At 29.9% G+C, this 11,758-nt stretch overlaps 1 pseudogene; it reads right to left on the bottom strand.

Moving 5' to 3' along the window:
* Window positions 1-6,613: 6,613 nt before the first annotated feature.
* The window catches only part of LOC123894486, a 5,549-nt pseudogene continuing 404 nt past the window's right edge, over window positions 6,614-11,758 (bottom strand).

Below are 11,758 nucleotides of genomic sequence, written 5' to 3'. Positions count from 1 at the left end.
GTGCTTTATATCTAAACCAAACGATCTTAATCGGAAGGTTAGATCTTTCTTGACTACATGAGTGTAGCAGATGCATGCAATCATGTAGTCAAGGAAGATTTGACCTTCCGTTTAACATCAAACGGCTAAGATATAACCAAAAAGATTTTAACAGTATTGTTCAGTTCTAAAGACAAACATTTCAATTCAGTTATTATGAATTTTCCCAAACCAAACCATGCTCACCCCTAGTTTCACATACCATTGATGCTTTATCCAACAAATGATCATTCATTTATGTTTGTTATAACTTTCACATATTAAAGAATGTTTTTAAAAGTATAACAAACAATTTAACTTTTAAATAATAGTAAGAGGGAAGGGAAATCAAAGGCAAACAACAAATCTATCATGAGAGATGATGATGATGGTCGGCAGCGGTGGACCTGTTCAAGGCATGGTGTGGCTATAGCCACACCAGCCCAAGCCCATATTTTTTTTTAAAAATAAATAAATTATTTTATAAATTATTTCAAATTATTCTTTATACATATTCATACAAATATTAATGTAAATATCAGTTTAGAGTTTATTATTAATGATTGTAAGTCTCTCGTACACATATTAGTTTAAGTATTAGTGAAAATATCTGTAGTATATTAGGTAAAATTAGCAATTGAACTATCATATAATGACATAAAAAATACATGTTTAATTAATATTTAATTTTTTCATGTAAGATAATATAGGTAAAATTGAAATAAAAATTAATAAGTTTTAAGCTAATTGATGATAAGCTAGTATAATTTTGGATTCTATATATTTTGGTTCAATGTAGTATTTTGTGAAGCATCAAATAATAATGATATGTATGAATTTTTTGAATATAAATTTTGTGATTTTTTGGATATAGTTTGTTGGTTTCGTTTTTTGAATAGAAATTCTCTGGTTTGTTTATTTGTTGTTGCTCTTTTTATGGATATAGATATTCTATTAGTAGTAATCTCATATATTGTTTGTTGTTTAACTAAGCTATCAAAATATTTTTTTTTCCATTAGTGCCTAAACTTTTTAACCCCACTAGTAATTTATGTCTGGGTCCGCCCCTGATGGTCGGCAACAAAAAAAATGGAGAGGGTTAAGTAAAGACTCATTGAAGAGACGAGAACTGATTTTTAACAACAAATGTTATTATGACAAATGTTATTACATGCAATAGCATTTTTCTGTTATTTATTTATTTTTTTTACAAAAGCAAATTTAGTACATTTCATTCATAATAGTAATTTCAATATAAGGAGAACAATAATAATAGAATTGATGACTAGCATTATAACACGCTATCTGAGTTAAATCATGAGTAACTCGATTAACTTCTCTCCAAACATAACTAATATTACAGTTTTCAAACGACAAGATTAAACTATGACATTTCCCAATTATAATACAACTATCGTTATTATCATTAGACTTATTATAACTAAGCTGGTTCACTAGTTGTAAACAATCTGATTCAACGAGGCAGTTGTAAATATTCATACTTTGCAGCCATTTCAACGATTCAAGGATGCCCAAAGTTCCAGCTTAGTGAACTTCTGGTGTACCAATATAGCGCTTAACAACAAATATTATTATGACTTCTTTATCATTATAATTCATAGATTTATGTGACTTATTTTTATTGGTTGATCAAAATGGGCTAGCCCGAATGGGCCGGCCCGCCAAGCCCGATTTTTTCCCAGGCTCGGGCCTTGAAAATCATAGCCCGAATTATTTCCGGGCTTTTTAGCCCGGCCCGACAAAGCCCGATTAAAATATGGGCTAGCCCGAATGGGCCGCGGGCGGCCCGCAAGCCCGAAAAAATTAAAATTAAAAATAAAATAAAATAAAATTTAAATATAAATAATTTGTTTCGGATGATTTGAAATTAGTTTGTAATATAAATTATAAAATATCGTCCGCTACTTAAGTAGCAGGAGTAAAAATAGGGCACCCAAGAAACTCGTAGGTAGCGGATGAATATAGGACGCGCGAGAAGCTCGTACGTAGGGGATGAATAAAAATCGGGCGCGCGAGAAACTCGTACGTAGCGGATGAGTAAAAATAGGGCGCGCGAGAAAGTCGTAGGTAGCGGATGAGTAAAAATATGACGCGCGAGAAACTCTAAGTAGCGGATGCGTAAAAATAGGGCGCGAGAAACTCGTAGGTAGTGGATCAGTAAAAATAGGGCGCGCGAGAAACTCGTACATAGTGGATGAATAAAAATAGGGCGCGCGAGAAACTTGTAGTAGCGGATGAGTAAAAATACGGCGCGCGAGAAAGTCCTAGGTAGCGGATGAGTAAAAATATGACGCGCGAGTAACTCGTAAGTAGCGGATGCGTAAAAATAGGGCGCGAGAAACTCGTAGGTAGTGGATGAGTAAAAATAGGGCGCGCGAGAAACTCGTAGATAGGGGATGAATAAAAATACTGCGCGCGCGAATTATATAATATTTATAGCGGATGAGTAAAAAATAGGACGCGCGAGAATTATTAATGCTATTTATATAGTTGAGTTTGAACACTAAAAGTAAAAAAAAAAAAAAACCGGGCCGCCCGAAAGCCCGACTACCCGTTCCGGGCCGGGCTCGGACACTAATTTTGGTAGCCCATTTTTTATCCGGACTTTTTAGCCCGGCCCAATGAAGCCCGAAGCCCGACCGAGCCGGCCCGAAATTGGCCGGGCCGCCCGTTTTGACAGCTCTAAGGGTAGAGTATGGATCACCTTTAAAGTATTGAGACCGTTTACCCACAATCAATGAGAACAAGTATCATAAATAGACTACGTCAAAAAAAAAAAAAGTATCATAAGTAGATTTACATGTTTTACCCACAATCTAACTTTTATTTCACATGTAAATTTGCTTATGTATTTGTTCTCATTAGTTATTGGATAAATACTCTAAATTTTTCAAAGCTTAATATATATCTCACTTGCGTTAGAAAAAAAAAAGTATATCTCACCATTTATTTATCATCTAATATGAATTTGATTCAACAGTGGATTTTACTATCTTTAATAAAATATTGGGCCTGTTTGTTTCAACTTTAAAAAAAATAGATTTTTTCTTTGTATTTTTGAAAATAGATTTCCTAAAACCGTTTTTCAAAATATTACAAGTTTTTTTTATATTCGTCTTTTCTAAATTGAAATACTAATTTTGACATCATATAACATAAACACACATTATTGAAGATCAAAACATAGTCAAAATAACAATTTTTTCAAAAAGTTGTATTCCAAAAATGATTTTTATGAAAATCTATTTGAAATATCTTCAAAGTTAAGTGATTTTTCAAAATTTTGATATCCAAATTTTTTTCAATAAAATGATCAAATACGTAAAATAACATTTTAAGAATAATTATTCAAACCAAATTTTGATTTGAACCTTTTAAAAGAAAAATTCTTTGTAAATTTTTTTTACATAAAATTATATTACACTATGAGAATCTATTTTAAAAAATTCCATGTCTCCATTTCTTTTTTTTTTTGGTCAAGTATTCTAGTGGCTAATTGGTCTCCATTTCTTAATAATATGAAATTTATTTTTGAGTAAAAATAGTAAAGGTCCAAATATTACCAACTGAACTAAGTTCTCGTAGACAATTTTTTATATTATTAAATATATGTAGAATATTTTTATATTAAAAACACTAACATGTACATCATTATTGTTATTATTATTATTATTGCATATTTATAGGAAAAATGAAGAGTACTATATATTTTTTTTGGAAATATAAATTATAAGAGTATAAATATGTTCCTTAAAAAAAAGTAGCCTCAAGTAACAAGGCAATAATTTAAATTTTCGTCAATAAGAAGTTCAATAATTTAATATCACATGTTACATATTGAAGATCTGAAGTTCAATAATTTAACAATGTCCAATCACATACAGCAAGCTGTATGAATATTATTATTACTCCCCTGCTCCTTAATATAAGAAGTTTATTACATTCAAATATTGATATATTTAGACTAAGACAAATGCTAACGAGTGTTTTCGGAGCACTTTTTAAGACCTAAAATAATAAATTTTTATAGATTTTTTATGAAAATTTATAAAGTCAACATTTTAAAAATTATACTACTATTAATTCTTCAAATTTAACTCTTCAAATTTCTTTTTCTATAAATTGAATGCTTAACAAGTACGCAAAACACTCATCAGCAAGACCTAACTGTTAATGCATGTGTGGTTGATATGTATTATGTACTAGTACTTTATATCATTGTCAAACATGTACAATGATTACCTTGAAGATAATTTTTGTAGCCGGAGATAACTATAACATGTGGTAGGGAAAGGGAATGGTGTAATTGTCATTGGAGAAATAGCAATTTGACATGTGGCTGATGCACAAGATCTTGGATTTGAATCCTCTTTACCCGTCTTGAAAGTAGGGGTGGGTCTTGAATGATGGCATAAGTTCATATATGTAATGATTTGTCAATTGTCATCTTAAATTTTTGTCCAACTTTTAAACAGCGTACTCTAATTGTAATTAGATAGAATTTTCGTGCTATAATGCAGTTGAGTCCAAACTGTTTTTCTTTTCTTTTATCACAAGTACAAGTATTTGGTCCACCTGAGCTGTCTAGTTTTATTCGAGGATTAATTCTGACATTAAGTGGTTGTAGTCTCCTTTCGATTATAGGTGTGAAGGATTGATCATGATCATACCTACTAAATTCAGCACCAATAGTCACTAAACCAACTAACGGTTTGAGTCTTTCTCATTTTTATCGTAAGAGTTGAATTATCTAATATAAACTTCATTGATACTTTGTTTTTTATTTTACAACGTTGACAATAAGGATCGAGTCTAAGACCTCATACATACTACCCAAACCTAGTGACTTATAATTCTTGAAGTATTATGTATATATCTGACACCGATACGTGTCTGATGCTTCCCGATACGTATCAGAAAAATATCCAATGATTAATTTTTTTTTTGTTTAAGGTTTAATTACAATTTTAGTCCCTAAGCGCTTTACTCACTCACAAAATTGGCCCATTTATTTTAAAATCACTCAGTTTTGATCTCTACTTTATATTTTTTACTTAAAATTATAATTTAACATATTTTAAATGATGTGACATATGAATTAATGATATTGAATGACCAAAATTCATCAAATTACAAGAAAAATGATCATTAAAAACTTCGATTTCAATTTTAGAAATAATTCAATTTAATAATTTAATTAATGATCATGTAAATAATTAATCCATCCAGATAAATCTATATCATGAGATCATATGTTATATCATTGAAAATATATTAAATCAGCCTTTTTAATTGAATTTTTTTGATCGAGGGATCAAAACTAGAAGATTCCAAAATATGGATCAATTTTATGAATGAGTTAAAATTAAGAGACCAAAACTTTAATTAATTTTTTAAAATAAACATACCATATCATATACGTTTGCGGTACATCCCACATCGAGTATTTCAAAGTGTTCAATATGATATTTAAGTTATGAGTCTCTTCCATTTATTGTACTAGTTTTTTGGGTTGAACTCTCCTCATGTGTTTAAATCCTAACAGTTAATACTTTCATTGAGAGCTGGACCAAAGAAAGGGCTACCTATAGCCTGGATTAAAGTGCTCCACCAAATACTGATAGGTGAGTGAAACCGCGGAAAAGAAAAAGGCTACCAGCGGGTCAGTGCCAATAGAGTGAAAGCTACCGTGGACGTCGACTCTTAAAAGGATGTGACAATGTTATCAGTTCCACATCGAATATTTCAAAGTGGTGAATGTGGTATTTAAGTCACGATGCTCTCCCACCTATTTGACTAGTCCTTTGAGTTAGGCTCTCCTCACGTGGTTATAAATCTTAACCGACCCTGATTCATAAATAATGAATTCATACACCAAAAGAGTAAGATCTTAAACTTTCACCATCAAAATAATTCACGAGGGTTAGAAGTGTGATAATGGTAAAGAAAATATTAACATGTGCTCCAAATGTAAGAATTAACAATTAGAGAACGATATATTATATGAAATTAGAATACACTTATTTGAATCGACAATCATGTTTACCGGAATAGCCGATATCAGAATCACCGATATATTAGACAAAGTCTTCCTTTGCATGATCACATGCTACAGTTTCTGAGGTTATCAATGGGGCAAACCTCAGACAAACTTATTTCTCAGCGTGGCGGCTGTGATGACGTCGTGATGGCAAATGGGACCTAGCCTATCTATTTATAAGATAACAACTCTAGCCATACTACCCATCATGTACACTAGAGGTTGGGCCTACACTTTGTTTCTACACAAATCAGAATTAGTGTCCAAAGCTCATTATTTTTTATCACAATTATCGGACTTAAGCATCATCAAATGGATCACAACAACATCAACCTGTTTTTATTAAAACCAAAACCCACAATTGATTGCAGCCCACAAAATATTAGAAAATATTCTAACACCAAAATCACATGTTATGAAAACAAAAGTAGAAACATCTTAAAATTTGTGTATTTGACTTTGTAAATATTAATTTTTTTCCTGTTTTATATTTAGAATGTACATGTTACAATGACTAAATAAAACTACTAATAATAAACTAAAAAGCACAAATATCCATTTATTGGTTTGCATGCATTACACAATTCAAGTCACACAAACTTCAACCGACCCATTTATTCCATACAAACGAAAGATCAAAAGCAGCAAATATGCATATAATATGCCAATACAAACATCACACTAAAGATGAAAACTTAAGCAACCTCATGCATGCATTAAGCCATTACTTTCTTTATAACTTATGGAGCTACACTTGCAGCCTGCTTAAGAAAATGAGCATCAATATCTCGAGTGCATTTGCCAACGTATTCCAACCAGCCATATGGAGGGTCAATATCTTCATTGATCTTTTCATATTCAACAGTCCATTTAACTGTAGCACCCCCATCACCTTTATCAAATACTTCAATTATTAGCTTAAAGATCTTATAGCTCTTATCAATATCTGGACCAAAGATCTTGTGAACGATTTTTTTGTTCTTTTCATCAATTTCTTCAAAGCTCTCATGACATGTTTGTACTTTACCATCTGTTGTGATGTCAAAGGCAATTAATACCAAAAATAATTAAAGGGGTTAAAATATTTATAGAAAAACACTTTTTTTTTTCTTTCTTTTTAATTTCCAAACATACACTTTTATATTGTTTTCATTTTTCAAATAAAATATTTTCTAAACAAAACTCAATTTGTGTAAAAAAAAAAAAACTCAATTAAAAGAATAATAATAATAATAATAATAATAATAATAATAATAATAATAATAATAATAATAATAATAATAATAATAATAAATAATAATAATTGACCCATGAGTTTAGTTCACATGTATAGAGACATCACATTTTATATACATGAGTTGAGCTTCGAGTCCTGCATACTCTCACTTATTCATCATAGATTTAGTTTCTTTTTGAAATCCATAGTTTAGGCTCCGTTTATTCAATCTTTAGACATATTTTAATATGATTTGTACCAGATGCACCTATTCCAACCATGAAATCAATTTTATATCTATTGTCTCTTGATCTTGTCTCTTGATAATTAGTTACCATCCAATGCTAAATGGCTCAACTTTAATTCACTTTTGCTATATGTTCAATTATTTCTCTCTCTTTTGTAGTCCAATATCCATACTCATTATTATCCATACTAAATCTCACATATGTTCATTTTTTTATCCTAGTCTTTTTAGGATTAAATCTTCTTTTAAAAACTAAATCCCGAATTCTACATTACAAATTCTTAACTTTTTATAAAATTTTAATGACAAGGAATTTATAGATCTATAGGAGAAATGAAATTAATCTCGGCAGTTGCACACAAAAATATTCAATTTAGAATATTAAAAACTGTAAATAAACACGAGGACAGATAAAAACCAAATGAAACAAGAAGATTTGGTTAATTTGATATATAATTTACCTAGGATATGTGTCCAATGTTTAACCGAATCAGAATGATGCCACTCATCACCTTCATGAAGGTTGGTTTCATGGACACTTCCACAAATGTTTTGCAATTCATGAATTTCTGATGCGAATAGTTTGAAGAATTTGTCAGCGGATGTTTTGATACCCAGTTCAGTACTAAGTTTGCCAACAAGCACCATTTTTTAATAGAAAAGCAAAGAGAAGAAACAAAGTTGATACGAGGAAAGTGTATGCAACCCAATGGCTTAAATAATAAGTGGATTAGGTATTGTTGCTCTCAAGTTATTATAATAATGAGTTGGGGTGGCAAAGGAGGCGGCCCACCCCATTTAAGCCTGTCTATAAGCGGGAGGAAGTAGGGCTGACCAATTTAAACTAGGGTGTACATGTGCTGAATTGGGTTGGGTTTAGCCAAAACCAAGACCCGGACCGTATAGGACACACCGGATTGGGTCGACTAAAATAACCACCCATTTTAGTATTGGGCCAGGTTGGATAAACCCACTCATTTTCGGGTTACATTGAGTGGGTTGTGGGTTACCCATATTTTTTATTTATTTATAATATTAAATGACTAAATGATGAATCGTTGTATTTTTTTAATAAAAATAACAACTTTTTTATTTTCTTAAAAAATAGGGTAACATATTTTCACTACTTTTTTAGATCATAAAATGATAATATCACCACCATATTTTTTTACCATAAAATAACCTATTTTCATTATTTTCAAATAATGATATTTTTTAGCACCACTACTCTTAAATGAGAAAAAGAAGTCGAAGAGTGGAGACTCGAAAGAGATGATGAGACAATGCGTTAAAACTCAGACGTACGTGAGAGTAATACGTTTGTCGTGTGAAATAAACATGCATACAACTTATTTTGAAAATTGGAGTATTGAACTTGTTGCTTTTCTTTTTTAATGAAGAAAAATCTTTGATATTTATAAGAAAAATATCTTAAAAAATCATAACACTATCAATTCAGTGGGTCAGTGGATTTTTTAAGTCTGGGTTGAGTTTTGCTCGAAACCCGATTTTTTTATGAATTTTTCATTTTAAAATCCATACCCACCTAATGACCCGGCCCAACCCACTTTTTTTTTAGGTTGGATTGAGTGGGTTTGACCGGGTCAATTGGGTTTAGCCAACCCATGTACACCCCTAATTTAAACGTCCAAGTTCAAAGCTAAGTCTATTCCGTTTAATTACAAACAAGTTGACGAGTTAGTCGGGAGACCCGTCAAACAACTTTTTTTAATTTTGAATTTTATTTATAAATTCACTATATGATTTAATATTCGAATATTTTTTAACAAAGCATAAAAGAAAATAACTCAAATCATGTAATAGTAAATAGTAATGTAGACTTTTTGCCTAGACCAGTGGTTTTTGGCGGCCTCCATCGAGCTGGTTGCCTTGATGGGTTGCAGTTTGCTCAGATTTTTATGGAGTGTGTTTGGTTGTCGGCGTTGTCTTTTTGCCCGGAAAGGTCTGATCGGGAAGGGTGTTTTTTTGTGGGAGAGTTTTTGTTTCTACTTCAGCTCAACAACGTTTTGTACAAGAGATGGAGTTGGATGGTGTACACGTTAATGTTATTGTATACTTCTTGATTTTAAAAGGCGTTGTTTTATTTGGTGTTGTTATTATGCTGCATTTATTTGCAATTTTGTATCTCTATCGTCATTTGTATGTCTTATATTTATGGTTGATTTTATAATATATTTGCCGATTAAAAAAAAAAGTAATGATTACTAATTAATTTGCCATCAATTCTTTATATCCTCGCAATATCAATGTCATTTTTCGAAACAAAGAAGTCTCAATAAAATAAAACACCAATAAAAATCCAACAACAATAAACAAGTCTCAAAATAATTTCAAGCCCCAACATTAATTAAACAAGTCTTAAAATAATATATTTTTTTGACAGAAAGTCTTAAAATAAATTTAATGACCTAGATAAATGTCAAAATAAATTAGATTGGAATGCAAACAACACAAGAGAAGTTTAGTTTAACTCTTTTTTTTTTTTTTTTTTTAGTTTAAAAACGTAAAGAGAAAAAAGTTGGAATAAACGTAGAGATAAACATTTCACTCCTTCAAAAAAAATATAAAAAAATAAACATTTCACACAACCCATTGCATTAACCCATTACAACTTATTTGTTTTTCTCTTTTATTCTTTATGACTTATAGAGCTACCCTATGCGCCTTTGACAAGATGAGCATCAATATCTCGAGTGCATCTACTAAGGTAGTCCATCCATCCATTTGGAGGATCAATATCCTCGTTGATCTTCTCATATTCAACTGTCCATTTAGCAGCAGCACTACCATCACTTTTATCTCCACCAAAGAGCTTGAAAATGGTTTTTTTGTTTTGTTCATCAACTTCTTCAATACTCTCATAACATGTGTGCACCTTACCATCTATTGTGATGTCAAGGGAAATTAATACCAATTAAATGAAAACAGTTAGAAAAATATAGGGACATTAGAAAAAACGAAATATCAATGCAAAAAAAAAAAAAAACAACGAAATATAAACTACTATATTGTTTCGGTATACCAAAAAACAAAAAAAATAGCAATGGATTATCTCCATGAGCTTAACTCATTTGTTAGGAACATCACATTATACATACAGAAGTCGAGGTTTGAATTTCAAACACTCCAATTATTCAATCTTTTAAGGTGGAAAAAGAAAAAGAAGATAGCGGTGGATCCTTACCATTTTTAGCAAGAGTCATATTCGATAGCAGGAAATTCTAACCTTGACCCTTTGCATATCTATTACTAATATATTAAAATTGATTACCACAAAAGTTCCTAATTTATCCTTATTGATTTTAACCACGTTGCAAGTTTTATATCCATCATTATAATTTCACTAAAAAAATATATAGAAAGAATATAAGATAAATACAAAAAAATACTATATAAATATAAGATAAATACAAAAAAATGATATGCTTAAAAATAGGAACAAAATAAATTACAGATAGAAACAAAACAGAACAATCTATACGCATAAAATTAGGAAGCATAAAAACAATAAAAACATTGTAGAAAGTTTAGTCAATAAAAATAATTATGGAAAGAATATAAAAAAAATAAACCGCATAAAAATAAGAACATAGAAATCAAATAAAATACTCTATGTATAAAAATAACATAAACAATATTTTTCATAAAAAAAAAAACAAACAATATTACTATCAAGTTTACTACTAACCACTAATAATAATAATATAATAAAGTTAATTCACTTAAAAAAAATAATAAAGTTAGTTAATATCAAACTTACTAAATTATCCTAAATATTCCTAATAAAATTTAAATATTTTTATTAAAAATAAACATGGGGCCATTATTTATCACTAAAACATAAAAAATTGAATAAATAAATTTACAAGAAAAAACACAATAATTTTACTTATATTTTAACAATATTATATAACAATTTTTTAATTATTTAATTCTAAATAAAATTTTCTACCTTAATATAATAACAAACTTATATATTAAATAAAATTCAATGTACCCATGCAAATGCACATATCTTTAAACTAATATAATATAATATTCGTACCATCTTATCTAAGTTCACGAAATATGAGCACAATTTCATCTTCGCACAATTTCATCTTCTTCTTATTTTGGTACAAAGGACAATTTCATACGTAATCATTAAAATCAGTTAAAATATATCTTTAAATTATTCCTCCATATCCAACTAATG

This window comes from Trifolium pratense, linkage group LG7 (genome assembly GCF_020283565.1).
Source record: "Trifolium pratense cultivar HEN17-A07 linkage group LG7, ARS_RC_1.1, whole genome shotgun sequence".
In the NCBI taxonomy this organism is placed as follows: domain Eukaryota; kingdom Viridiplantae; phylum Streptophyta; class Magnoliopsida; order Fabales; family Fabaceae; genus Trifolium; species Trifolium pratense.
This window is presented reverse-complemented; position numbering and strand designations above follow the sequence as displayed.